A 23,824-nucleotide genomic window follows, 5' to 3' on the forward strand; every position below is an offset into this window, starting at 1 on the left:
TACATACATACATACCATGCATAGAATTGTAATGGCCTAGGGGAAAGAGGATGTCAATTCCCCCATGCCTGACTGCAGAGGTGGGTTTTAAGTAGCTTACGAAAGGCAAGGAGGGTGGGGGCAATTCTAATCTCTGGGGGGAGTTGGTTCCAGAGGGCCGGGGCCGCCACAGAGAAGGCTCTTCCCCTGGGTCCCGCCAACCGACATTGTTTAGTTGACGGGACCCGGAGAAGATCCACTCTGTGGGACCTAACTGGTCGCTGGGATTCGTGCAGCAGAAGACAGTCCCGGAGATATTCGGGTCCGATGCCGTGAAGGGCTTTATAGGTGATGACCAACACTTTGAATTGTGACCGGAAACTGATCGGCAACCAATGCAGACTGCGGAGTGTTGGTGTAACATGGGCATATTTGGGGAAGCCCATGATTGCTCTCGCAGCTGCATTCTGCACGATCTGAAGTTTCCGAACATTTTTCAAACGTAGCCCCATGTAGAGAGCGTTACAGTAGTCGAGCCTCGAGGTTATGAGGGCATATCCCTCCTTGTTGGCCAATGGGAGTTGTCATTCAATGATAGTTAAAGAAGGGGTGTTCAAACTCTATTTCATCAGAGTTGCCTTTGACCTCAGGGGTTCGGGGTGGACGTGGCCAGCTCCATGTCACTCGTGTCTTGGGGGGGGGGGGAAGTGTTAAGGTAGGACTTCCCTCCCTCTCGTTATAACTTTCCTTTTCTTTCCTTTCCCTTCCTGTAGGGTCTCTCTAGGAATCTCCTGGGAGGGAAAAGGGCTAGAAAAGGAGGGGAGAAGCCTCTGTGGGGCCTCTCTAGGAATCTCCTGGGAGGGAAAAGGGCTAGAAAAGGAGGGGAGAAGCCTCTGTGGGGCCTCTCTAGAATCTCCTGGGAGGAAACAGGGCCTCCACCCTCCCTGTGGTTTCCCCAATCGCACACATTATTTGCTTTTACATTGATTTCTATGGGGAAAATTGCTTCTTCTTACAAACTTTTCTACTTAAGAACCTGGTCACAGAATGAATTAAGTTCATAAGTAGAGGTACCACTGTATTACCGATAGCTCTAGTTAGGCATTCTGTAGGATACCGCTGCTGAGCAGGTGTTCTCAGAAGCATGGGCTAGGGGGTGCTTGCCTAGTTCCATGACTGAAGGATAAAGACCAATTGATAACCTAGTTTTGAGAACTTGCCTAGTCCCCTCTGACAGCTGCCTAAACAGGTAACCACCACCAGTTCACCGAATTGTAATTCCTACAGTTAAATTCTGTGTAGTCCCTTGAGCAATGATCTCTGTAAAAAATTAACAAATACGTAAGATTGAGTAACTACAGATCCCACGTCCTTCCACTAACCCTGCCCTCCACATGTGTCCAGATTTTAATGATGGTTTTACTTTATTTATGTTTTAATGTATATAGATGATGATAGATGGATGGAAGGATGGATGGACAGACAGACAGACAAATGATATGTATATAAGATAGAGATGATAGATAGATAGATAGATAGATAGATAGATAGATAGATAGATAGATAGATAGATAGATAGATAAGATAGATTACATAGAGATAGATAGATAGATAGATAGATAGATAGATAGATAGAAAGAAAGATAGATAGATAGATAGATAGATAGATAGATAGATAGATAGATAGAAAGAAATGAGAGCTAGATGGTAGATAGTCTGATAGACAGATAGACAGCCCTGAGTCTAAGGAGAAGGGGCGGCATAAAAAAAATGAATAAATAAATAAATTTATATGGTGTTGTGGTTGGCTCTGGCCCAGCTCCTGCCCCAAGGAATGTGGAGGTGGATGTGGGGGAAACATCCACATGCCACAGGTCTGTTTTGCTCCCGATAGAATCTTCTGACGAAGGAAGCGTGTGTAGCAGGGAAGGGGGGAGTTTGGCAGACGGCCCAGAAGGAGATCAATCATCCTTATCATCCCTGAATTCTGAACAAGAACTTATGACAGATCCACACATGCGTAGAGTGATGCATAGGAGAGAACAACTGAAGGATTATTACAGGAGATAAGTGAGGCCACCTGTGGTTGGGTGGGGCTACTGTAATTAGTGCTATACATAAAAGAGCAGCGTGCTGGTTTAGCCTTGTGGCAGTTTATCTGATTCATAGTTTCGTCAAGATCGTGGTTTTTGCTGTTTCCCTGTTCAAGACTGTGTGTGGACTTTCTGGACTTTACAATTGGTCTCAATTTCCCAGTTACTGGGTGAGAAATTGGATTGCATTTAACCTGTGCCTTGTGTGTACCAGAAAATCCCTTTGACATTTAAAAAGGGAGCTGTTTCTGTTTTTCTGTTGATAAAGACTTTGGGTTTTCCTTCTATCGTGTGGTGTGTGTCTTTCTAGACTAAATACCGTGTAATTACGGGCGGTTGGGACATGCCGGTAGAACGTATAGGAGGCTAAATGCAGCACAGAACTCTGAAAGAAACGGAGCTGATTTGGAAAAAGTTTCTCCTGAACCAACCCCTGTTCTCACCTTTCAAAACCACTTTTGCAACAACCTTTATTTATTTTTTTAAACAGCAACAACCACAATGAACCACACTCTCTAGCCAAGGGCTACGCTTATATTGGCAGAAAACTAGGACACCGCCATTCATACGAGCCTCTTCCAATTTAGTTCCTAAGTCCCTCTGTTTGACAGCAGATTAGAAGCGAGAAATCTCTGGAAAGGAGCCCAAGGATGGGGGAAAGGGCTGGTAGACCAGCTTAAGGAAAGGTGTTTTTTTTGTTTTATGTTTAAACAATTTGCAGAACTGGCTCTCTGCGTTGGCTTTTGGCTGGCAAGCTGCGCAGATAACCTTGTAGAAGTTAGCCGGAGGCGGTGATAGTTGCATAAAGTTTTAAAACCTGGGTAACGCCACAAGCCCGAGGAAACAATCTCACACCGGCTCTTCCCTAATTGAGGATGGCAGTGTTCCTCCATCTCAGCAATTTTTAAGAACCGTGGACTTCAACTCCCAGAATTCCCCAGCCACTGAACCTAGTTTTAATCCGCATTTGGAAATGTATTATTCTTATTATTTTTTTCCCTGAGCTAACATTTCGAGGAGTAGAAGGGAAAACTCTCTCTTCAGGTCAAAGGGAGGAATGGTTTTAGGAAGCGAGAGATTGCTAATTCCTTTGAACAGACGGATGTCACTACGGATTTAGGCTGACATGCAAAACAGGCATGGGGGACGTTAAAGATTTATAGGAATTTAGCAAGAAGATGCGAAGACTATGACTCAAGTTGGCATTTCTCCTTTTTCCTCCCTATAATATCCAGGAATAAGGAGGGGCCATTATAGCAGACCTTAATTTTTTATATATATACTGTTGTGATTCAGCCTGAGGCTCCTCAGGGACCGGCTGGATCTCTGCCGGATCCATGCCCAGAGGAGGAGGACAGTGAACAGGAGGGGGAGGAACAGGCAGACGGGGGAGAGGAACGTCAGGAAGAGGAGGAGGGAGAGCAGCCTGAGGACCCCCGGGGGGGGCTCTCACCAGCTACCCTGTTTCCCCGATAGTAAGACACCCCCGATTGTAAGACGTATCGGGGGTTTCAGGGGGGTCGGCTAATATAAGCCGTACCCCGAAAGTAAGACATATGTCTTACTTTCGGGGAAACACGGGGGTATTGCCGGGGGGAGCCCGATGACGTCACTTCCAAGCTCCCCGTGCGCCCCTTGCCTTCGCCTCGCCGTGGCGCCACCGCCTCTTTCCCAACTTGGCAAAGCGAAGGACGGCGCTGGTCCGAAGCGAGCCGAGCAGGCGGCGGCTTGCAGCGAAGGCGCTTGTCCCAGCAACCGAGTCCTTCCGAGGCTCGGCTGCAAGCGGCTAGCGAGGCCGACCAGCTCCGAGGCGAACGGCCGGAGCTGCGCCCTCCTTCGCCCGCCTCCTTTCCGGCAGGCAGGTGGGGCTGCCCAACTGTGCAGAGCGGCTCCTCCCCTCCAGACACACGCTTCCCCGACACGCATCTGTGGCTCCACGCGTGCACGCCGCTTGGAGCCCTGAGGTTGAACTTGGAAAAGGACTCACGAGGCTCCTGTCCCACAGCTGCCCTTCTGGACTCTGGGGAGATGCCTTCGGGAACGCGACCCTTTCAATTTTTTTCCAATGTAAGACATACCCCGAAAGTAAGACGTAGTGGGGCTTTTGGGGGTAAAAAGAAAGTAAGACACTGTCTTACTTTCGGGGAAACACGGTAGCAGCCTGGATTCATTGGATGAAGATGCACAGGCTATAATAGACATGAGGCAGCGACGAGCAGCTCAAAGACGGGGCCAATTAGAAAGGTATTTCCATCCCTGAATTGGCAACAGCTGGGTTTGGGTGTGGTTCTCCTCAGCAGGGTTGAAAAGGCAGGCCCGCCCTTCCAGTCTTGTGGAGAGTTATCAATTGGGAGTCCTGTGAACTTGGTTTGATTCTCGGCGTCTCTGATCTTGGCTTGGGGCCTAGAAGTCTGGAAGACTTGGGGGAGGCGTGGGTTTTATTATCTCCAGCGTTGTTTTTGCCAGCAAGAATCCTGTTTTATTGCCTGGCCTTCATGAAACCTCTGTGAAGCTTCATAGTGTTCCTGTCTGTAAGAACAGTTTTTGTTACCTGTGTTTGCTTTGAATTATATAAACTGCCTTTGCTTTTTACCAGTGTGTCTGGCTACTCTTTTTGGTTGGTGTTGGCGTCTGGGGGCACCCAGACAGAACATATACTGCTCAAAAAAATAAAGGGAACACTTAAACAACATAATATAACTCCCAAGTAAGTCAAATTTCTGTGAAATCAAACTGTCCACTCAGGAAGCAACCCTGATTGACAATCAATTTCACGTGCTATCAGCACATTCAACTTTGTACAGAACAAAGGATTCAATGAGAATATTTCATTCATTCGGATCTAGGATGTGTTGTTTGAGTGTTCCCTTTATTTTTTTGAGCAGTGTAGTTATCTCTTGGAAAACCTCTTTATAACTACCTTATATTTTATTATTATTATTTATTGCATTTGTATGCCGCCCCTCTCCGCAGACTCGGGGCAGCTAACAACAGTGGTAAACAACATGAACAATCCAATTAATAAAAACAACTAAAAAACCCTTATTATAAAAAAACCAAACATACACACAAACATACCATGCATAACTTGTAATAGCCTAGGGGGAAAGGATAACTTAACTCCCCCATGCCTGGCGACAAAGGTGGGTCTTAAGTAATTTGCGAAAGACAAGGAGGGTGGGGGCCGTTCTAATCTCTGGGGGGAGTTGATTCCAGAGGGCCGGGGCCACCACAGAGAAGGCTCTTCCCCTGGGGCCCGCCAAACGACATTGTTTGGTCGACGGGACCCGGAGAAGGCCAACTCTGTGGGACCTTATCGGCCGCTGGGATTCGTGCGGTAGAAGGCGGTTCCGGATGTATTCTGGCCCAATGCCATGAATGGCTTTAAAGGTCATAACCAACACTTTGAATTGTGACCGGAAACTGATCGGCAGCCAGTGCAGGCCTGTTTGCAATACTTTTAGCAGTTCAGCATTTCCAAGAAGCCTCATTGACTTTCAAAAAGAGTGCTAACTACCAGAAGCAGTGGAAGCCCTCTGGAATCAGCTCTTCCCCCACCCCCCGGGAGATTCGTACTGCCCCCACCCTCCTTGCCTTCTGTAAGAGTCTCAAGACTCACTTATTGTTGTGAGCCGCCCCAAGTCTTTGGAGTGGGGCGGCATACAAATCGAATAAATTATTATTATTATTATTATTATTATTATTATTATTATTATTATTTTATTATTATTATTATTATTATTATTATTATTATTATTATTATTATTCTGCCAAACTTGGGGCTATTAGATTTCTGCCCCTGGCCAACGAAAGTTATGCGAGTTAGTGGACTGAATGGGTCTGAGTGTTTTTATGGTCTTTGGGTTTTTAGGTTGTTAGTTATTAATTGGATTCAGGATGTTATATATTGTTATTTCATATGTTGTAAGCTGCCCCGAGTCATAAAAAGTCGTCATCATCATCATCATCATCATCATCATAAACAGTACAAAATCTCCTAAATCCATTTAAAAAAACTAAACTAACTAATCTAAAAATCCCAATTTATTTAAAAAAACAGTCCTTCTCATTCTAAAAAACAAACATACGTTCCCTTCATCGGCAAGGGCTGATGTCTAATGTCCAGAGGTCTATTGGCACAAGTGGGTCTTCAAACTGTTGTGGAAGGCGAGGAGGGTAGGGGCAGTGTGAATCTCCAGGGGGATCTGGTTCCAGAGGCCTATAGCCCCCACAGAGAAGGCTCTTCCCCTAGGCCCCGCCAAGCGACACAGTCTAGTTGACGGGACTTGGAGAAGGCTGACTCTATATATCCTGTAAGCCTCCCCGAGTCCCCGGAGAGAGACGACATATAAATCTAATGAATGAATGAATGAATGAATGAATGAATGAATGAATGAATGAATGAATGAATGCCGCCCCTCTCCGAGTCTGCGGAGAGGGGCGGCATACAAATCTAATAAAGAGAGAGAGAGAGAGAGAGAGAGAGAGAGAGATATGGATGGATGGATGGATGGATGGATGGTAGATAGACAGACAGACAGACAGACAGACAGTAGATAGATAGGTAGATAGGTAGATGGTAGGTAGATGGTAGATAGATAGATAGATAGATAGATAGATAGATAGATAGATAGTAGATAGATAGATAGATAGATAGATAGATAGATAGATAGATAGATAGATAGATAGATGGTAGATAGATAGATAGATAGATAGATAGATAGATAGATAGATAGATAGATAGGAAGATAGATAGATAGATAGATAGATAGATAGATAGATAGGTGGTAGATAGATAGATAGATAGATAGATAGATAGATAGAAAGATAGATAGATAGATAGATAGATAGATAGTAGATAGATAGATGGTAGATAGATAGATAGATAGATAGATAGATAGATAGATAGATAGATAGATAGTAGATAGATAGATGGTAGACAGATAGATAGATAGATAGATAGATAGATAGATAGATAGATGATAGATAGATGATAGATAGATAGATGATAGATAGATAGATAGATGATAGATAGATAGATAGATGATAGATAGATAGATAGATAGATAGATGATAGATAGATAGATGATAGATAGATGATAGATAGATAGATAGATGATAGATAGATAGATAGATAGATGATAGACAGATAGATAGATAGATAGATGATAGATAGATAGATGATAGATAGATAGATAGATAGATAGATAGATAGATAGATGATAGATAGATAGATGATAGATAGATAGATGATAGATAGATGATAGATAGATAGATAGATAGATAGATAGATAGATGATAGATAGATAGATAGATAGATAGATAGATAGATAGATAGATAGATAGATAGATAGATAGGGGGGAGAGAGAGAGAGAGAGAGAGAGAGAGATGACTGCAAGGAATATAAATCCTTCCATTCTCCACCATTCAGTCAGAGCTGAAGAAGCTTCTTGGATGAGAAGTGAAATATCTTCAAGGAAAAACAAAGAAAATCCAGTTGCCTCTTGAAGAAGAAGAAGAAAAAACAACCTTTGGGACAACCGGTCTTAAGCCGAGGACGGTAGGTTTGGGTCTACACACGGGTGTAAATATATAAACAGCGACATATGCAACAATCTGCCTCGTATTTTAAGTACATATTTCAATAGCAACAGCAACGAAGTCTAATGTACGAAGCAACAAATTGTTAATTGCTCCAAAGAGGCCAATAAGGATTGGTAGACAATATTGTTCAAACGTGCGCAGGTTTTTTCTTATTGTCAGCTTAAAAACTCCCCAAGGAGATACGGCTGCTCAATGAACAGGAAACCTTTATAGGCCCATTTAATGATCTTGCGAGAAATCGCTATTTGGGGAGCTTTAAGTACATTGATCAAAATATTAACAGGAAACGTGACAGGGCGGATTCCATTTTAGAAAGCAATGGTTTTGTTTTGGCAGAGTTACAGGTAGTCTTCAACTTAGATTAAACTTTTGTTCAATGACGGTTGGAAGTTAAGAGGGTGCTAAAAAGGTATTTTTAAAAGGCAGAATAAAGTGGTACCTCTACTTACCAACTTAATTTGTTCCGTGACCAGGTTCTTAAGTAGAAAAGTTTGTAAGAAGAAGCAATTTTTCCCAAAGGAATCAATTTAAAAGCAAATAATGTGTGCGATTGGGGAAACCACAGGGAGGGTGGAGGCCCTGTTTCCTCCCAGGAGATTCCTGGAGAGGCCCCACGGAGGCTTCTCCCTGCCTTTTCAGGCCGTTTCCTCCCAGGAGATTCCTTCAGAGGCCCCATGGAGGCTTCTCCCCACCTTTTCCGGCCCTGTTTCCTCCCAGGAGATTCCTAGAAAGGCCCCACGGAGGCTTCTCCCCACATTTTCTGGCCCTGTTTCTTCCCAGGAGATTCCTAGAGAGGCGCCATGGAGGCTTCTCCCTGCCTTTTCCGGTTACAGTTTCGGAGGCTCGGTTTTGTAGTGGAAAATGGTTCTTGAGAAGAGGCAAAAAAATATTGAACACCCGGTTCTTAATTAGAAAAGTTCGTAAGTATAAGCGTTATTAGGTAGAGGTACCACTGTATCTCTCTCTCTCTCTCATCTATCTATCTATCTATCTATCTATCTATCTATCTATCTATCATCTATCTATCTATATATCTATCTATCTATCTATCTATCTATCATCTATCTAACTAACTATCTATCTATCTATCTAACTATCTATTTATCTATCATCTATCTAACTATCTAACTATCTATCTATCTATCTACCTACCTACCTACCCACCTACCTAGCTACCTACCTAGCTACCTACCTAGCTACCTACCTACCTATCTACCTAACTATCTAACTATCTAATTATCTATCTATCAATCAATCTATCAATCTCTCTATCTCTCTCTCTCTATCTCTCTCTCTCTCTCTCTATCTATCTATCTATCTATCTAATTATCTATCTCTCTATCTCTCTATCTATCTATCACTCTATCTATCTCTCTATCTATCTATCTATCTATCTATCTATCTATCTATCTATCTATCTATCTATCTATCTATCTATCTATCTTGTCTCAGTCTTCCATTCTTCCAAGATCAGTAAAATGAGGACACCAGATTGTTGGGAGCAAGATGCTGACTCTGTAAACTGCTTAAAGAAGGCTGTAAAGCACTGTGAAATAGCATATATATGTCTAAGTGCTATTGCTCTCTATCTATCTATCTATCATCTATCTATTATCTGTATCCTGCCTTTATTACTTTACAAACAACTCAAGATAGCAAACATATCCAAAACAGCTTCCTTCTCCTGTTTTCCTTCCAAAAGGAAGCCTATAAGCTCACTTGGGTTGAGAGAGAATGAATGACCCCAAAGTCACAAGGGTCACCAAACTCTTTTGATATTCTTTTTTAAAAAGTCACAGAATTACACAGGAATTCCCCGTTCCAGTCTTTTTTGTTCAGTTGGAGCTTCAACGCTTATTTCAGTTTGCCCTCTGCAAACATCCTTCTCTGTCTTCACCTTCTCAGGTAACCACAAAGAATTGACCAAGGCAATGTTCTCTCGGGTCATTTTTAGCAAGGCTATAAATACTTTACCCAATGGGATCCCCCCCCCCTTCTGCAGCCTGCTTTGCTCAAGGTTCGATCTGAAACTCCATCCGTTTCCTTGAGGATTCTGCATGTCCTTGGGAGGGGGGGGAGCAGGAGAAAGTCCAGAGGAACCAAATTAGATGGAATATATCACTAGCAGAGGAGGAGGAAAATATAGACTATCAGTCATATGATTGTATGTGATTGATTGATATATATATATATATGATTGTTATACTTTAGACTTTAATACAGTGATACCTTGTCTTACAAACTTAATTGGTTCCGGGACAAGGTTCTTAAGGTGAAAAGTTTGTAAGACGAAACAACGTTTTCCATAGGAATCAATGGAAAAGCGATTAATGTGTGCAAGCCCAAAATTCACCCCTTTTGCCAGCCGAAGCGCCCATTTTTGCGCTGCTGGGATTCCCCTGAGGCTCCCCTCCATGGGAAACCCCACCTCCGGACTGGACTTCCGTTGCCAACGAAGCACCTGTTTTTGCGCTGCTGGGATTCCCCTGCAGCATCATAAAAACATGGAAGTCCTGAGGTGGGGTTTCCCATGGAAGGGAGCCTCAGGGGAATCCCAGCAGCACAAAAACGGGTGCTTCACTGGCAACGGAGGTCTGGAGGCGGGGCATCCCAGAGGCGGGGTGGGTTTGTAAGGTGAAAATAGTTTGTAAGAAGAGGCAAAAAAATCTTAAACCCCGGGTTTGTATCTCGAAAAGTTTGTATGACGAGGCGTTTGTAAGACGAGGTATCTCTGTATTAGATTTGCTATTGTATATTGTTTTATCACTGCTGTAAGCCGCCCCGAGTCTGCGGAAAGGGGCGGCATTCAAATCTAATTAATAATAATAATAATAATAATAATAATAATAATAATAATTCGCCGCTACATCACGCAGTCCTAGGTGCTTGGAAAGCACCCGACTGGTGATGAAATACGAAATCCAGCATAGTGATCTAGTTTGCTGTGTTGTACTTATATAATAATAATAATATCACATAGAATCCTCTGCTACAACGTCCTTCCTGTCAACGACTACTTCAGCTTCAACCACAACCACACAGGAGCACACAACAGGTACAAACTTAAAGTAAACCGTTCTAAACTCGACTGCAGGAAATACGACTTTAGTAACTGAGTAGTTGATGCATGGAACTCACTACCTGACTCTGTAGTATCCTCACCTAACTCCCAAAACTTTACCCTTAGACTATCCACTGTTGACCTCTCCTGATTCCTAAGAGGTCAGTAAGGGGCCTGCATAAGTGCACCAGCATGCCTTCCGTCCCCTGTCCTAATGTTTCTCTTTTACTAGTATCATGTATATAAATATTGTTATATCTTTGTATACCACCAATACGTACTTGACAAAACAAACAAATAAAAGTAATAAATAAAATAGCTGTGACTTTGAGATGAATCAGCTCAATATGAACTAGCGGCAGCCAAAAAAAAGCCAATGCAATCCTAAATTGCATTAACGGATGTTGTGATTCCGTCTGAGGCCCCTCAGGGAACGGCTGATCCTCTGCCAGCTTCCTGCTCAGAGGGGGAGGATGAGGAACAGGAGGTTCAGGCAGACGGGGAGGAGGAATCTCAGGCTGAGGGAGAGGGAGGACAGCCAGAGTCCCCCGAGAGGGAGCTCTCCCCAGCAAGCAGCCTGGATTCCTTAGATGAAAATGCACAAGCAATCATAGATCTCCGGCAGAGAAGAGCAACACAACGAAGGGGACAATTAGCCAGGTACTTTCAGCACTAAAGAGGCAACAGCTGGGTTTGTGTGTGGTGCTCTCTGGAAAGGCTGAAAAGGCAGACCCACCCTTCCTGGCTTGTGGAGTATTATCTTTGGGAGTCCTGGGACCTGGCTGTGATCTTTGGCATCTTGGAATTCTGGTTTGTGACTTTGAATACTGAAACCTTGGGGGGGAAAGGTGTGGGTTTTATTCTCTACAGTGGTGTGTGTGCCAGCAAGAAGTCTGCTGTATTGTCTGGCCGTCAGGACTTTGCTGTGAAGTCTCATAGCCTGCCTGTTGGGAAGAACAGGTTTTTCTCTGTGTTTATTTTTCAAACTATAAAGTGCTTTTGCTTTTACCAGCGTGTCTGGCTGCTTTTTCCAGTTGGTGTTGAGGTCTGGGGGCACCCAGGCAGAACAACGGAGAGATACAATCAAGATCAAAGGAGGTAATGATACCACTCTATAAAGCCTTAGTAAGACCACACTTAGAATATTGCATTTAGTTTTGGTCGCCATATTATAAAAAAGAGATTGAGACTCTAGAAATAGTGCAGAGAAGAGCAACCAAGATGATTAGGGGACTGGAGGTTAAAACATTTTATTGATTGATTGATTGATTAGATTTGTATGCCGCCCCTCTCCGAAGACTCGGGCCGGCTAACAACAATAAAGAAAACAATGTAACAAATCTAATATTAAAAAGTAATAATTAGTAAATAAGTAAAAAAAACCAATTTAAGAGACCAATCATACAAACAAGCATACCATGTATAAATTCTATAAGCCTAGGGGGAAGGGAAAAATTTTCAATTCCCCCATGCCTGACGACATAGGTGGGTTTTAAGGAGCTTGCGAAAGGCAAGGAGGGTGGGGGCAGCTCTAATCTCTGGGGGGAGCTGGTTCCAGAGGGTTGGGGCCGCCACAGAGAAGGCTCTTCTCCTGGGTCCCGCCAAATGACATTGTTTAGTTGACGGGACCCGGAGAAGGCCAACTCTGTGGGACCTAACTGGTTGCTGGGATTCATGCGGCAGAAGGTGGTCCCGGAGCTATTCTGGTCCGATGCTATGAAGGGCTTTATAGGTCATAACCAACACTTTGAATTGTGAACGGAAATTGATCGGCAACTAATGTAGACTGCGGAGTGTTGGTGTAACATGGGCATATCTTGGGAAAGCCCATGTTTGCTCTCGCAGCTGCATTCTGCACGATCTGAAGTTTCCGAATACTTTTCAAAGGTAGCCCCATGTAGAGAGCATTACAGTAGTCGAGCCTCGAGGTGATGAGGGCATGAGTGACTGTGATCAGTGACTCCCGGTCCAAATAGGGCCGCAACTGGTGCACCAGGCGAACCTGGGCAAACGCCCCCCTCGCCACAGCTGAAAGATGTTTCTCTAATGTGAGCTGTGGGTCGAGGAGGACACCCAAGTTGTGCGGACCCTCTCCGAGGGGGTCAATAATTCCCCCCCCCAGGGTGATGGATGGAGAGATGGAATTGTCCTTGGGAGGCAGAACCCACAGCCACCCAATCGTCCTTGGGAGATAGAACCCACATATGAAGAATAGTTGCAGGAACTGGGCATGGCAAACCTAGTGAAGAGAAGGACCAGGGGAGACATAATAGCAGTGTTCCAATATCTCAGGGGCTGCCACAAAGAAGAGGGAGTCAAACTATTCTCCAAAGTAGCTGAAGGTTGAACAAGAAGCAATGGGTGGAAACTAAACAAGGAGAGAGACAACTTAGAACTAAGGATCACAGTGTTCTAATATTTGAGGGGCTGCCACAGAGAGGAAGGGTCAAGCTATTTTCCAAGGCAACCAAAGGCCAGACAAGGAATAATGGATGGAAACTGACCCAGGAGAGATTCATCCTGGAAATAAGGAGAAGCTTTCTGACAGTGAAAACAATCAAGCGATGGAACAGAAGTTGCCTTCGGAAGTTGTGGGAGCTTCCAACAAGAGATGGTGTAGGGTCTCCTGATTTGGGCAGGGGGTTGGACTAGATGACCTGCAAGATCCCTTCCAACTCTGTTAATCTGTAAAATTAAGCAGGGTTTTTCTTTTTGGCATATGCGTGGCTTAATTCGTCATGCCCTTTGGGTGAAAAATGTCAAAAGTGTATCTTAAAATTAAAGCTGAATTTTACCTTTAACTCAGAGCATGTAACTAATCTTGCATATTATGGAATGAAAAGGTCAACGTGCAAACACAGAGACTTCTCATTTGCAATGTTATTAGCCAGAAGAAATATAATTGGAGGGAAACTAAGGACTTGACTTGGCCATCAACTCCTACCATGGAATTATTTCCCTGTGTTGCCTGCCGAAATTCCAACAGAGTTGATTCGCTAAGCTTCTCATGGTGAATGGACCACCCAACTACTACAGATTCTTTCTTTCTTTCTTTCTTTCTTTCCCTCCCCCTTCTTTCTTTCTTTCCCTCCCCTTTCTTTCCTTTCTTTCTTTCTTTCTTTCCCTCTCTCCCTGTCTTTCTTTCTTTCCCCCTTCTTTCTTTCTTTCCCTCCCCCTTCTTTCCTTTCTTTCCCTCCCCTTTCTTTCTTTTTCTTTCTTTCTTTCTTTCCCTCCCCCTTCTTTCCTTTCTTTCTTTCTTTCCCTCTCTCCCTCTTTCTTTTCTTTCTTTCTCTCTCTCTTTTTCCAAAAACTCAGGGTGACTTACAGCATATTAAAAAAAAACAATACAAAAATAGTTCTAAAGCCCAATTATAAAAACTAGTTCAAAAACTCATTTCATAAAACCATTCAACTATGCACGTTCATATCACATTCGTGCTGACGTCCGGAGCAGACTGCCCACACAGGGGCGAACAGTGGGGTAGCGAAAATGGAGCTCCTCCCCAGAGCACCCAATTTGCACTGAAAGATCTTGGAAGAAAATGCATAGGCCACGCCCACAGTGGGGTAGTAAAAAATTTGGTAGCCCTTCACTGCATACAGGCCAGCAGGAGGGGTTCCACTTAACTTTTGCTAACGGCGTGGGTTGCGATGTTTCACGTGTGCGCGCTTGCTACCGGCACTCACGCACGAGTCCCACTGCGCAATTCTATCTCCGCACATGCTCAGAAGGGCATTTCAAGCCGAAACATAGGGGGAGAGCTGCTCAGATGAACAAATAAAGGTCATAAAATAAAAATAAAAGTCTGCGGAGAGGGGCGGCATACAAATCCAATAAATAATAATAATAATAATAAATAATAAGAGAAGGATTTAAGGGTAGTGATTTCTGATAGTCTCAAAATGGGTGAGCAGTGTGGTCGGGTGGTAGGGAAAGCAAGTAGGATGCTTGGCTGCATAGCTAGAGGTATAACAAGCAGGAAGAGGGAGATTGTGATCCCCTTATATAGAGCGCTGGTGAGACCACATTTGGAATAGTGTGTTCAGTTCTGGAGACCTCACCTACAAAAAGATATTGACAAAATTGAGCGGGTCCAAAGATGGGCTACAAGAATGGTGGAAGGTCTTAAGCATAAAACGTATCAGGAAAGATTTAATGAACTCCATCTGTATAGTCTGGAGGACAGAAGGAAAAGAGGGGACATGATCAAAACATTTAAATATGTTAAAGGGTTAAATAAGGTTCAGGAGGGAAGTGTTTTTAATAGGAAAGTAAACACAAGAACAAGGGGACACAATCTGAAGTTAGTTGGGGGAAAGATCAAAAGCAACGTGAGGAAATATTATTTCACTGAAAGAGTAGTAGATCCTTGGAACAAACTTCCAGCAGACGTGGTTGGCAAATCCACAGTAACTGAATTTAAACGTGCCTGGGATAAACATATATCCATTGTAAGATAAAATACAGGAAATAGTATAAGGGCAGACTAGATGGACCATGAGGTCTTTTTCTGCCGTCAGTCTTCTATGTTTCTATTTTTTCTTTTCAGGAGCTCATGCCATGCGTTCCTGGTCCTCCATTAAACCTTCTTTCCAATAATATATGTCTTTTTTGTATTTTTTATTTGAAATGCCTTATAAAAAGAATTCTGGTGCTTTCTTAATTTCTTTCCAAGCCACTTCCATGGATCCAGTGTCTTTTTCCCCACTTGGAACTGAATCCAGAAGGATATTCCTTACAATAGATAGTACACCAATATAAGTGGTGTAATTTCATTTCATTATTTCACCATCGATCTGCAGAACGTTTTTGCAGAATCGGTCTCTCAAGTGCCTTAATCTACTGTCAGCACTCGTGCGACGGAGTTCTACATTTCTTCCTTTGGAAGCCGCCGATATTATTATTATTATTTTTACTTACTCTCCCTTGATCGATTTCCAAGCGATCAAGGAAAAAGACGGGCGCAGAAATTCGAGGAAGAACAATTAAAATAATTGGTTATTATCAAAGATTGCAAAGCCCCCCCATCCATAAATCAACAACTTCATAATTGCTCCCTTTCCTTTACCAAAAGATGCATTCATAAATCACAAACCTTAACTATTGATTTGTACACTTTGAAAAAAGATTTAACGCTTGGAAAGTTTTGTTAACCTGGTACCTTGGGGAAATTTGCAATGGGGGGGGGGGAGTTTTTTTTCCTCTCCTATTTTTTTTTTTTAAAAAAACATAGAAACATAGAAACATAGAAGTCTGATGGCAGAAAAAGACCTCATGGTCCATCTATTCTGCCCTTATACAATTTCCTGTATTTTTATCTTAGGATGGATCTATGTTTATCCCAGGCATGTTTAAATTCAGTTACTGTGGATTTATCTACCACGTCTTCTGGAAGTTTGTTCCAAGGATCTACTACTCTTTCAGTAAAATAATATTTTCTCATGTTGCTTTTGATCTTTCCCCCAACTAACTTCAAATTGTGTCCCCTTGTTCTTGTGTTCACTTTCCTATTAAAAACACTTCCCTCCTGAACCTTATTTAACCCTTTAATATATTTAAATGTTTCGATCATGTCCCCCTTTTCCTTCTGTCCTCCAGGCTATACAGATTGAGTTCATGAAGTCTTTCCTGATACGTTTTATGCTTAAGACCTTCCACCATTCTTGTAGCCCGTCTTTGGACCCGTTCAATTTTGTCAATATCTTTTTGTAGGTGAGGTCTCCAGAACTGAACACAGTATTCCAAATGTGGTCTCACCAGCGCTCTAAACAGCGGGATCACAATCTCCCTCTTCCTACTTGTTATACCTCTAGCTATGCAGCCAAGCATCCTGCTTGCTTTCCCTACCGCCTGACTGCACTGTTCACCCATTTTGAGACTGTCAGAAATCACTACCCCTAAATCCTTTTCTTTTGAATTATTTGCTAACACAGAACTGCCAATACAAAACCCTGTTCACAATTGTTACCGCTTTTGACCTGTGACGATTGCAGATGGTTTGTCCTCCCAGACAAAGAAACGGAGAAAGGATGATTCATATCGGGGCCATTGAATTGCAACGGCCAAGGAAAAAACTAAACACAAATACAACAACGGTATTTGAGTCGGAAGGGTCCTTATCCGGGCTTTGTTCTTCCTGAATAAGAACATCCAGATTCAAATTGGAACGAGCTGCCTGTTGAAATATCAAACCTTGGCCTCTCCTTTTCAGAACTGATCTTCCTTTAGAGAAGTGTTTTTTAACCAGTGTGCCGTGGCAAACTAGTGTGCCGCGAGACATAGTCAGGTGTGCCGCGAAGAAGGAAACTCAGGTTCCGGTCTCGCAACTTTTTGCTGAGAGAGAGAGTGAGAGAGAGAGAAAGAAAGAAAGAAAGAGAGAGAGAGAGAGAGAAAGAAAGAAAAAGAAAGCAAGAGAGAGAGAAAGAGAGAAAAAGAAAGCAAGAGAGAGAGAAAGAGAGTTAGAGAGAGAAAGCAAGAGAGAAAGAAAAGAGAAAGAGAAAGCAAGAGTGAGAGAGAAAGAAAGCAAGAGAGAGAGAGAGAGAAAGAAAGCAAGAGAGAGAGAGAGAGAGAAAAAAAGAAAGCAAGAGAGAAAGAAAGTTAGAGAGAGAAAGCAAGAGAGAAAGAAAAGAGAAAGAGAAAGCAAGAGTGAGAGAGAAAGAAAGCAAGAGAGAGAGAAAGAAAACAAGAGAGAGAGAAAGAGAGAGAAAGAAAGCACGAGAGAGAGACAGAGAGAGAAAGAAAGAAAGAGAGAGAGAAAGAGAGAAAAAGAAAGCAAGAGAGAAAGAAAGAAAGAGAGTTAGAGAGAGAAAGCAAGAGAGATAGAAAAGAGAAAGAGAAAGCAAGAGTGAGAGAGAAAGAAAGCAAGAGAGAGAGAGAAAGAGAAAGAAAGCAAGAGAGAGAGAGAAAAGGAGAGGAAGGGAGAGAGAGAGAAATGAGCAAAAAGGGGAGGAAAAAAAGAGAAATGAGAAAATGATTGAGACAGAGAATGAGAGGAAAGAGAGAGAAACAAAAGAGAGAGAGAGAGAAGTGACTCTTGATTTAAAGCATATGATAAAAAGCACCCAAAGATTAAGAGAGAGAAAAAACCCAACCCTCACCTCTTTTTGGAAATGGTTCAAGAGTGTGTATACACACACACACACACACACACAAGGGGGGGAGGAGACAGGGATGGAAAAAGAGAGGAGAGTGTCTTAGAGTGTCATTTTGGTTGGTGGTGTGCCCCAGGATTTTGTAAATGTAAAAAATGTGCCATGGCTCAAAAAAGGTTGAAAATCACTGCTTTAGAGGGAGGAGAAGGAGGGAAAATAACAGTCCATTATCATTACATTGAATGCAAGGTGTTGGGAAATTGCATCCATGGAAAGAACTGACATCTGTATGCAAATAATACCTCCCTGTTTTCACAAGGTAACATTTCCTGTTAAGACTCTGTCCGTAACTCTAAATGGGTGAACAGTGCAGTCAGGCGGAAGGGAAAGCGAGTAGAATGCATGGCTGCATAGCTAGAGGTATAACAAGCAGGAAGAGGGAGATTGTGATCCCGTTGTATAGAGCGCTGGTGAGATTCCACATTTGGAATACTGTGTTCAGGTCTGGAGACCTACAAAAAGATATTGATAAAATTGAACAGGTCCAAAGACGGGCTACAAAGATGGTGGAAGGTCTTAAGCATAAAACGTATCAGGAAAGACTTCATGAACTCAATCTGTAGAGTCTGGAGGACAGAAGGAAAAGGGGGGACGTGATGGAAACATTTAAATATGTGAAAGGGTTAAATAAGGTTCAGGAGGGAAGTGTTTTTAATAGGAAAGTGAATACAAGAACAAGGGGGCCCAATCTGAGGTTAGTTGGGGTAAAGATCAGAAGCAACGTGAGAAAATATTATTTCACTGAAATATTAGTAGATGCTTGGAACAAACTTTCAGCAGACGTGGTTGGTAAATCCACAGGAACTGAATTTAAACATGCCTGGGATAAACATATACCCATTCTAAGACAAAATACAGGAAATAGTAAAAGGGCAGACTAGATGGACCATAAGGTCTTTTTTTTTTGCCGTCAATCTTCTATGTTTCTATGATTGATTAGATTTATACGCCGCCCCTCTCTGAGGACTCGGGGGTGGCTCGCAAAGTATCAAACACAATATACAATATACATATCTAAAAATCCAATTAATTTAGCTGAAATTTCTTTAAAAACCCTAATAACATTTAAAACCACTCATTCCCATTTGAAGAGCAAAACATACCTACACTCGCGGCCAGGGGGCTAGAGTCTAATTGCCCCCAAGCCTGGCAGCACAGATGATTCTTTTACGGAAGGTAAGAGAAGGTATACAGTGGTACCTCTACCTAAGAACACCTCTATTTATGAATTTTTCTAGATAAGAAACTGGTGTTGAAGGGTTTTTTTGCCTCTTCTCAAGAATCATTTTCCACTTACAAACCCGAGCCTCCGAGACTGTAACCGGAAATGGCAGGGAGAAGCCTCCGTGGGGCCTCTCTAGGAATCTCCTGGGAGGGAACAGGACCGGAAAAGGGAGGGAGAAGACTCCGTGGGGCCTCTCTAGAAATCTCCTGGGAGGAAACAGGGCCGGAAAAGGGAGGGAGAAGCGTCTGTGGGGCCTCTCTAGGAATCTCCTGGGAGGAAACAGGGCCAGAAAAGGGAGGGAGAAGCCTCCGTGGGGCCTCTCTAGGACTCTCCTGGGAGGAAACAGGGCCAGAAAAGGCGCGGAGAAGCCTCTTGGAACCTCTCTTGGAATCTCCTGGGAGGAAACAGGGCTGGAAAAGGCGTGGAGAAGCCTCCGTGGGGCCTCTTCTAGGAATCTCCTGGGAGGAATCAGGGCCACAAAAGAGAGGGAGAAGACTCTGTGGGACCTCTCTAGGAATCTCCTGGGAGGAAACAGGGCCACAAAAGGCGGCGAGAAGCCTCCGTGGGACCTCTCTAGGAATCTCCTGGGAGGAAACAGGGCCGGAAAAGGCATGGAGAAGCCTCTTGGAGCCTCTCTAGGAATCTCCTGGGAGGAAACAGGGCCTCCACCCTCCCTCTGGTTTTCCCAATCACAGGCATTATTTGCTTTTACATTGATTCCTATGGGGGGAAATTGCTTCTTCTTGCAAACATTTCTACTTAAGAACCTGGTCACGGAACGAATTAAGCTCGTAACTAGAGGTACCACTGTATAAGTCTAAGTGCTATCGCTATTTAGATGAATTTATCAGCCCTGCCGTTCAGAATCTGGTTGTGGATATTTGCGCATAGTGCATTGCCATGAGCTGATGTTCGGAGGAGAAGAACAGCCGGTTAGAACAATGCCCTGTGTTGCATATCTGAATATATTCTTAGCATGTGGGGAAAAAGCAGCTCAAAGCTATTACATCTCGGGGCTGCTAAACCAGAGACATAAAATACCGCTAATGCTGTACATGGTTGAGTACTCAGCAGCTTTATTAAGGAAATGCCTCCTGAAAGTATTTGCTTAACATCTAAGCTTTATTTATTGAAAATGTAGGGTTTCCCTGGCGATGCAGCTCCAGTTCGTTTTAAAATGAAAAAAACACAACAAACAGTGAAAAATATTTTAAACATGCCTAAAATATGGCAGTGATATTACAATGGACGCAGGGGACTTTGCTGTTTATAAATATGTATATACAGTGGTACCTCTACTTACAAACTTAATTCGTTCCGTGTTCTGTCGGGCTCTCTGGTAGACTCCTCCCAAAAATTCACAGGTACAAATTTCAGACACACACACGTTTGAAAATTCAAAACAATGTTCTTTATAATGAAAATTCACCTAAACCAAGCCCTCTTTTGGTATAGCCAAGAGCACTCGTCTCCAAACAAACTGGTAATTTGTACAAATCCCTTATCAGTTCTGTGATACTTAGCTTGCAGCTGTGAGGCAATTCACAGTCCTTCTTCTTTCACAAAGTGAAACACACTTTGCTCTGGTTTAGTTTCAAAGCGGGGAAAAATCAGCACACAAAAAGTCCAAGTCAGCAAAGCAGTCATGAAACACAATGATCAGATAATCCTCCACAATGGCCAAACCCACAGGCTGCTATTTATAGCAGCCTCACTAATTACCACAGCCCCACCCAACCACAGGTGGCCTCGTTTTCTTTGATAATAATCTCTCAGTTGTTGTTGCCTATGCATCACTCTCCGCATGCGTGGCTGTATCATTAACTCTTGTTCCGAATCCAAGGAGGAGCTAGATAATTGATCTCCTTCTGAGCTGTCTGCCACACTCTCCTCCTCCCTGTCACTCCTGTCTTCTTGGTCAGAGGAGCCTTCATCATCAGATTCCACCAGGGTCAAAACAAGCCTGCAGCATGTGGATGTCTCCCCCACATCCACAGTCCTTGGGGCAGGAGCTGGGCCAGAGCTAACCACAACATTCCTTGACCAGTTTCTTAAGTAGAAAAATTTGTAAATAGAAGGAATTTTTCCCGTAGGAATCAATGTGAAAGTAAATAATGCATGCAAACCCATTAGGAAAGAAATAAAAGCTTGGAATTTGGGTGGGAGGAGGAAGAGGAAGAAGAGGAGGAAGACAGTCGCTGCCCAGAGCGAAGGGAGCGTTTCTTTTCTCTGGGTGCTGGTTGAGTTTTATTCCCTCTCCAAGCGCCCAGAGAAAGGAAAATGCTGTTTGCTCTGGATTGCCAAAGCCTCCTTAAATGCCACCGAAAGGCTCCTCTGGCAGCCCAGAAAAGCCCGAGATGGCTGGGATTAAAGGGGGAATGGCAGGAAACTGGCCAGGCCTTTGTGCCGCTCTCAAATTTCCTGGGAAATTTTTCCAGGCTCGGGTTCTTGAGTAGAAAATGGTTCTTAAGAAGAGGCAAAAAAATCTTGAACACCCGGTTCTTATCTAGAAAAGTTCTTAAGTAGAGGCATTCTTAGGTAGAGGTACCACTGTACCTTCTCTGTGGCGGCCCCGGCCCTCTGGAACCAGCTCCCCCCAGAGATTAGAATTGCCCCCACCCTCCTCGCCTTTCGTAAGCTCCTTAAAACCCACCTTTGCCATCAGGCATGGGGGAACTGAGATATTCTTTCCCCCTAGGCCTCTACAATTTATGCATGGTATGTTTGTATGTATGTTTGGTTTTATAAATAAGGGTTTTTGAGTTGTTTTAGTATTGGATTGTTACATGCTGTTTTTATCACTGTTGTTCGCCGCCCCGAGTCCAGGGAGAGGGGCGGCATACAAATCCAATCAATCAATCAATCAATCAATCAATCAATAAAATAAAAAAATAATAAAATAATAAAAAAATAATAAAAATAAATAAATAAATAAATTAAATAAAATAAAATAAAATAATGAATGAATGAATGAATAAATAAATAAATAAATAAATATAAACAGGAAACAAACCCTCCTCCCTGAAGCACTGATAATCTTCCTTTGTTTGGTAATGAAACATCTGTATCTAACCAAACAACAAACCTCATAGAGCTCCAGATTATATTCCTCCTCTTTCCCCAGAAAAGCAGCCTCCTGTCACTCATTTCAATGCTGTTGAAACTTCGAACAGTCGCTAAACTGAACGTTTGTGAGGACTCTCTGGGTAGCAGCTGTTGTGGTTAGCTCTGGCCCAGCTCCTGCCCCAAGGACTGTGGATGTGGGGGAGACATCCACATGCTGCAGGCCTGTTTTGCCCCCGGTGGAATCTGCTGATGAAGGCTCCTCTGACCAAGAAGACAGGAGTGACAGGGAGGAGGAGAGTGTGGCAGACAGTTCAGAAGGAGATCAATTATCTAGCTCCTCCTTGGATTCAGAACCAGAGTTAATGATACAGCCACGCATGGGGAGAGCGATGCATAGTCAGCAACAACTGAGAGATTATTACCAAAGAAAACGAGGCCACCTGTGGTTGGGTGGCACTGTGGTCATTAGTGAGGCTGCTATAAAGAGCAGCCTGTGGGTTTGGCCATTGTGGAGGATTATCTGATCGTTGTGTTTTGTGACTGCTTTACTGACTTTGACCTTTTGTGTGCTGATTTCCCCCCGCTTTGAAACTAAACCAGAGCAAAGTGTGTTTCACTTTGTGAAAGAAGAAGGACTGTGAATTGCCTCACAGCTGCAAGCTAAGTATCACAGAACTGATAAGGGACTTGTACCAATTACCAGTTTGTTTGGAGACGAGTGCTCTTGGCTATACCAAAAGAGGGCTTGGTTTAAGTGAATTTTCCTTATAAAGAACATTGTTTTGAATTTTCAAACGTGTGTGTGTCTGAAATTTGTACCTGTGAATTTTGGGGGGTTGATTCTACCAGAGACCCCGACAGAACATATATATATCTGGATATTTTTGGGAGGAGTTTACCAGAGAGCCCGACAGAACAGCAGCCAACCCAAAGCTTAGGGAAAGACCATAAAAATCTCCCCACTCATCCTTCCTTCCACTTAGGGACCACTGCCCACAGGCCTTGGGGTCACCCTTCTCTAACTGTTGCGCCTCCACACAGGAATTATTTTCTGGAATCGCTCTGTTCTCTAGTGTCGCAAGAGAAAGGAGAAAATTGTTTCTCTTCCAGTTAATATAAATGTTCAGGTTCTTGCAGAGCCGACCCTGACAGCAACCGAGTCGCAGCTCAAAGCAGCAATGTTCATTTGCTCGGCATGAGAAAAAAAAAGAAGAAGACAGGGGGACCCAAAATGGAATTTATCCTGCTTCTCTCTAAAACTCTCGCTTTTCTACAAAGTTGGAATGCTTTTTCTCTTTTTCTTTTTTAAAGGATGCCTTTGGATTACAAATACGAATTACGGATTATTTTTTTTTTATTACGTTCCTTTTTAATGGCCCTTAGAATCAAAGAACAAAAAAAGGCACGAATCTTCCAGTGGGGAAAGCCTTGCAGCAGAAGTGTGAAAATGATCTCCTAATAAGAACTAATGAGACGAGGAAAGCTGCAGAGGAGAGTTTTATAAAGACGCATCTGTGAAGAAAAAAAAAAGCCTGCATTGAAAGCGATGAAGGAGGTTCAGAAATGGAGAGGTTGAACGTTAATTGACAGGTGGCAAAGAATCCTCCTCTTTAAAACCCACCTCTGCCGCCAGGCATGGGGGA

At 43.2% G+C, this 23,824-nt stretch overlaps 1 protein-coding gene across 2 annotated transcripts in view; it reads right to left on the reverse strand.

Moving 5' to 3' along the window:
- Positions 1-23,824, reverse strand: part of SNX29 (sorting nexin 29) — a 213,071-nt gene that overhangs the window by 40,304 nt on the left and 148,943 nt on the right. Inside the window, exon 20 of one of the 2 annotated variants that reach the window (XR_011559849.1) lies at positions 9,652-9,798. The exons of the other annotated variant lie outside the window; for it this stretch is intronic. The gene's annotated coding sequence lies outside the window, so the exon portion shown is untranslated. The remainder of the gene's footprint in view (positions 1-9,651; positions 9,799-23,824) is intronic. 2 annotated transcript variants of the gene reach the window in all.

This window comes from Erythrolamprus reginae, chromosome 9 (genome assembly GCF_031021105.1).
Source record: "Erythrolamprus reginae isolate rEryReg1 chromosome 9, rEryReg1.hap1, whole genome shotgun sequence".
In the NCBI taxonomy this organism is placed as follows: domain Eukaryota; kingdom Metazoa; phylum Chordata; class Lepidosauria; order Squamata; family Dipsadidae; genus Erythrolamprus; species Erythrolamprus reginae.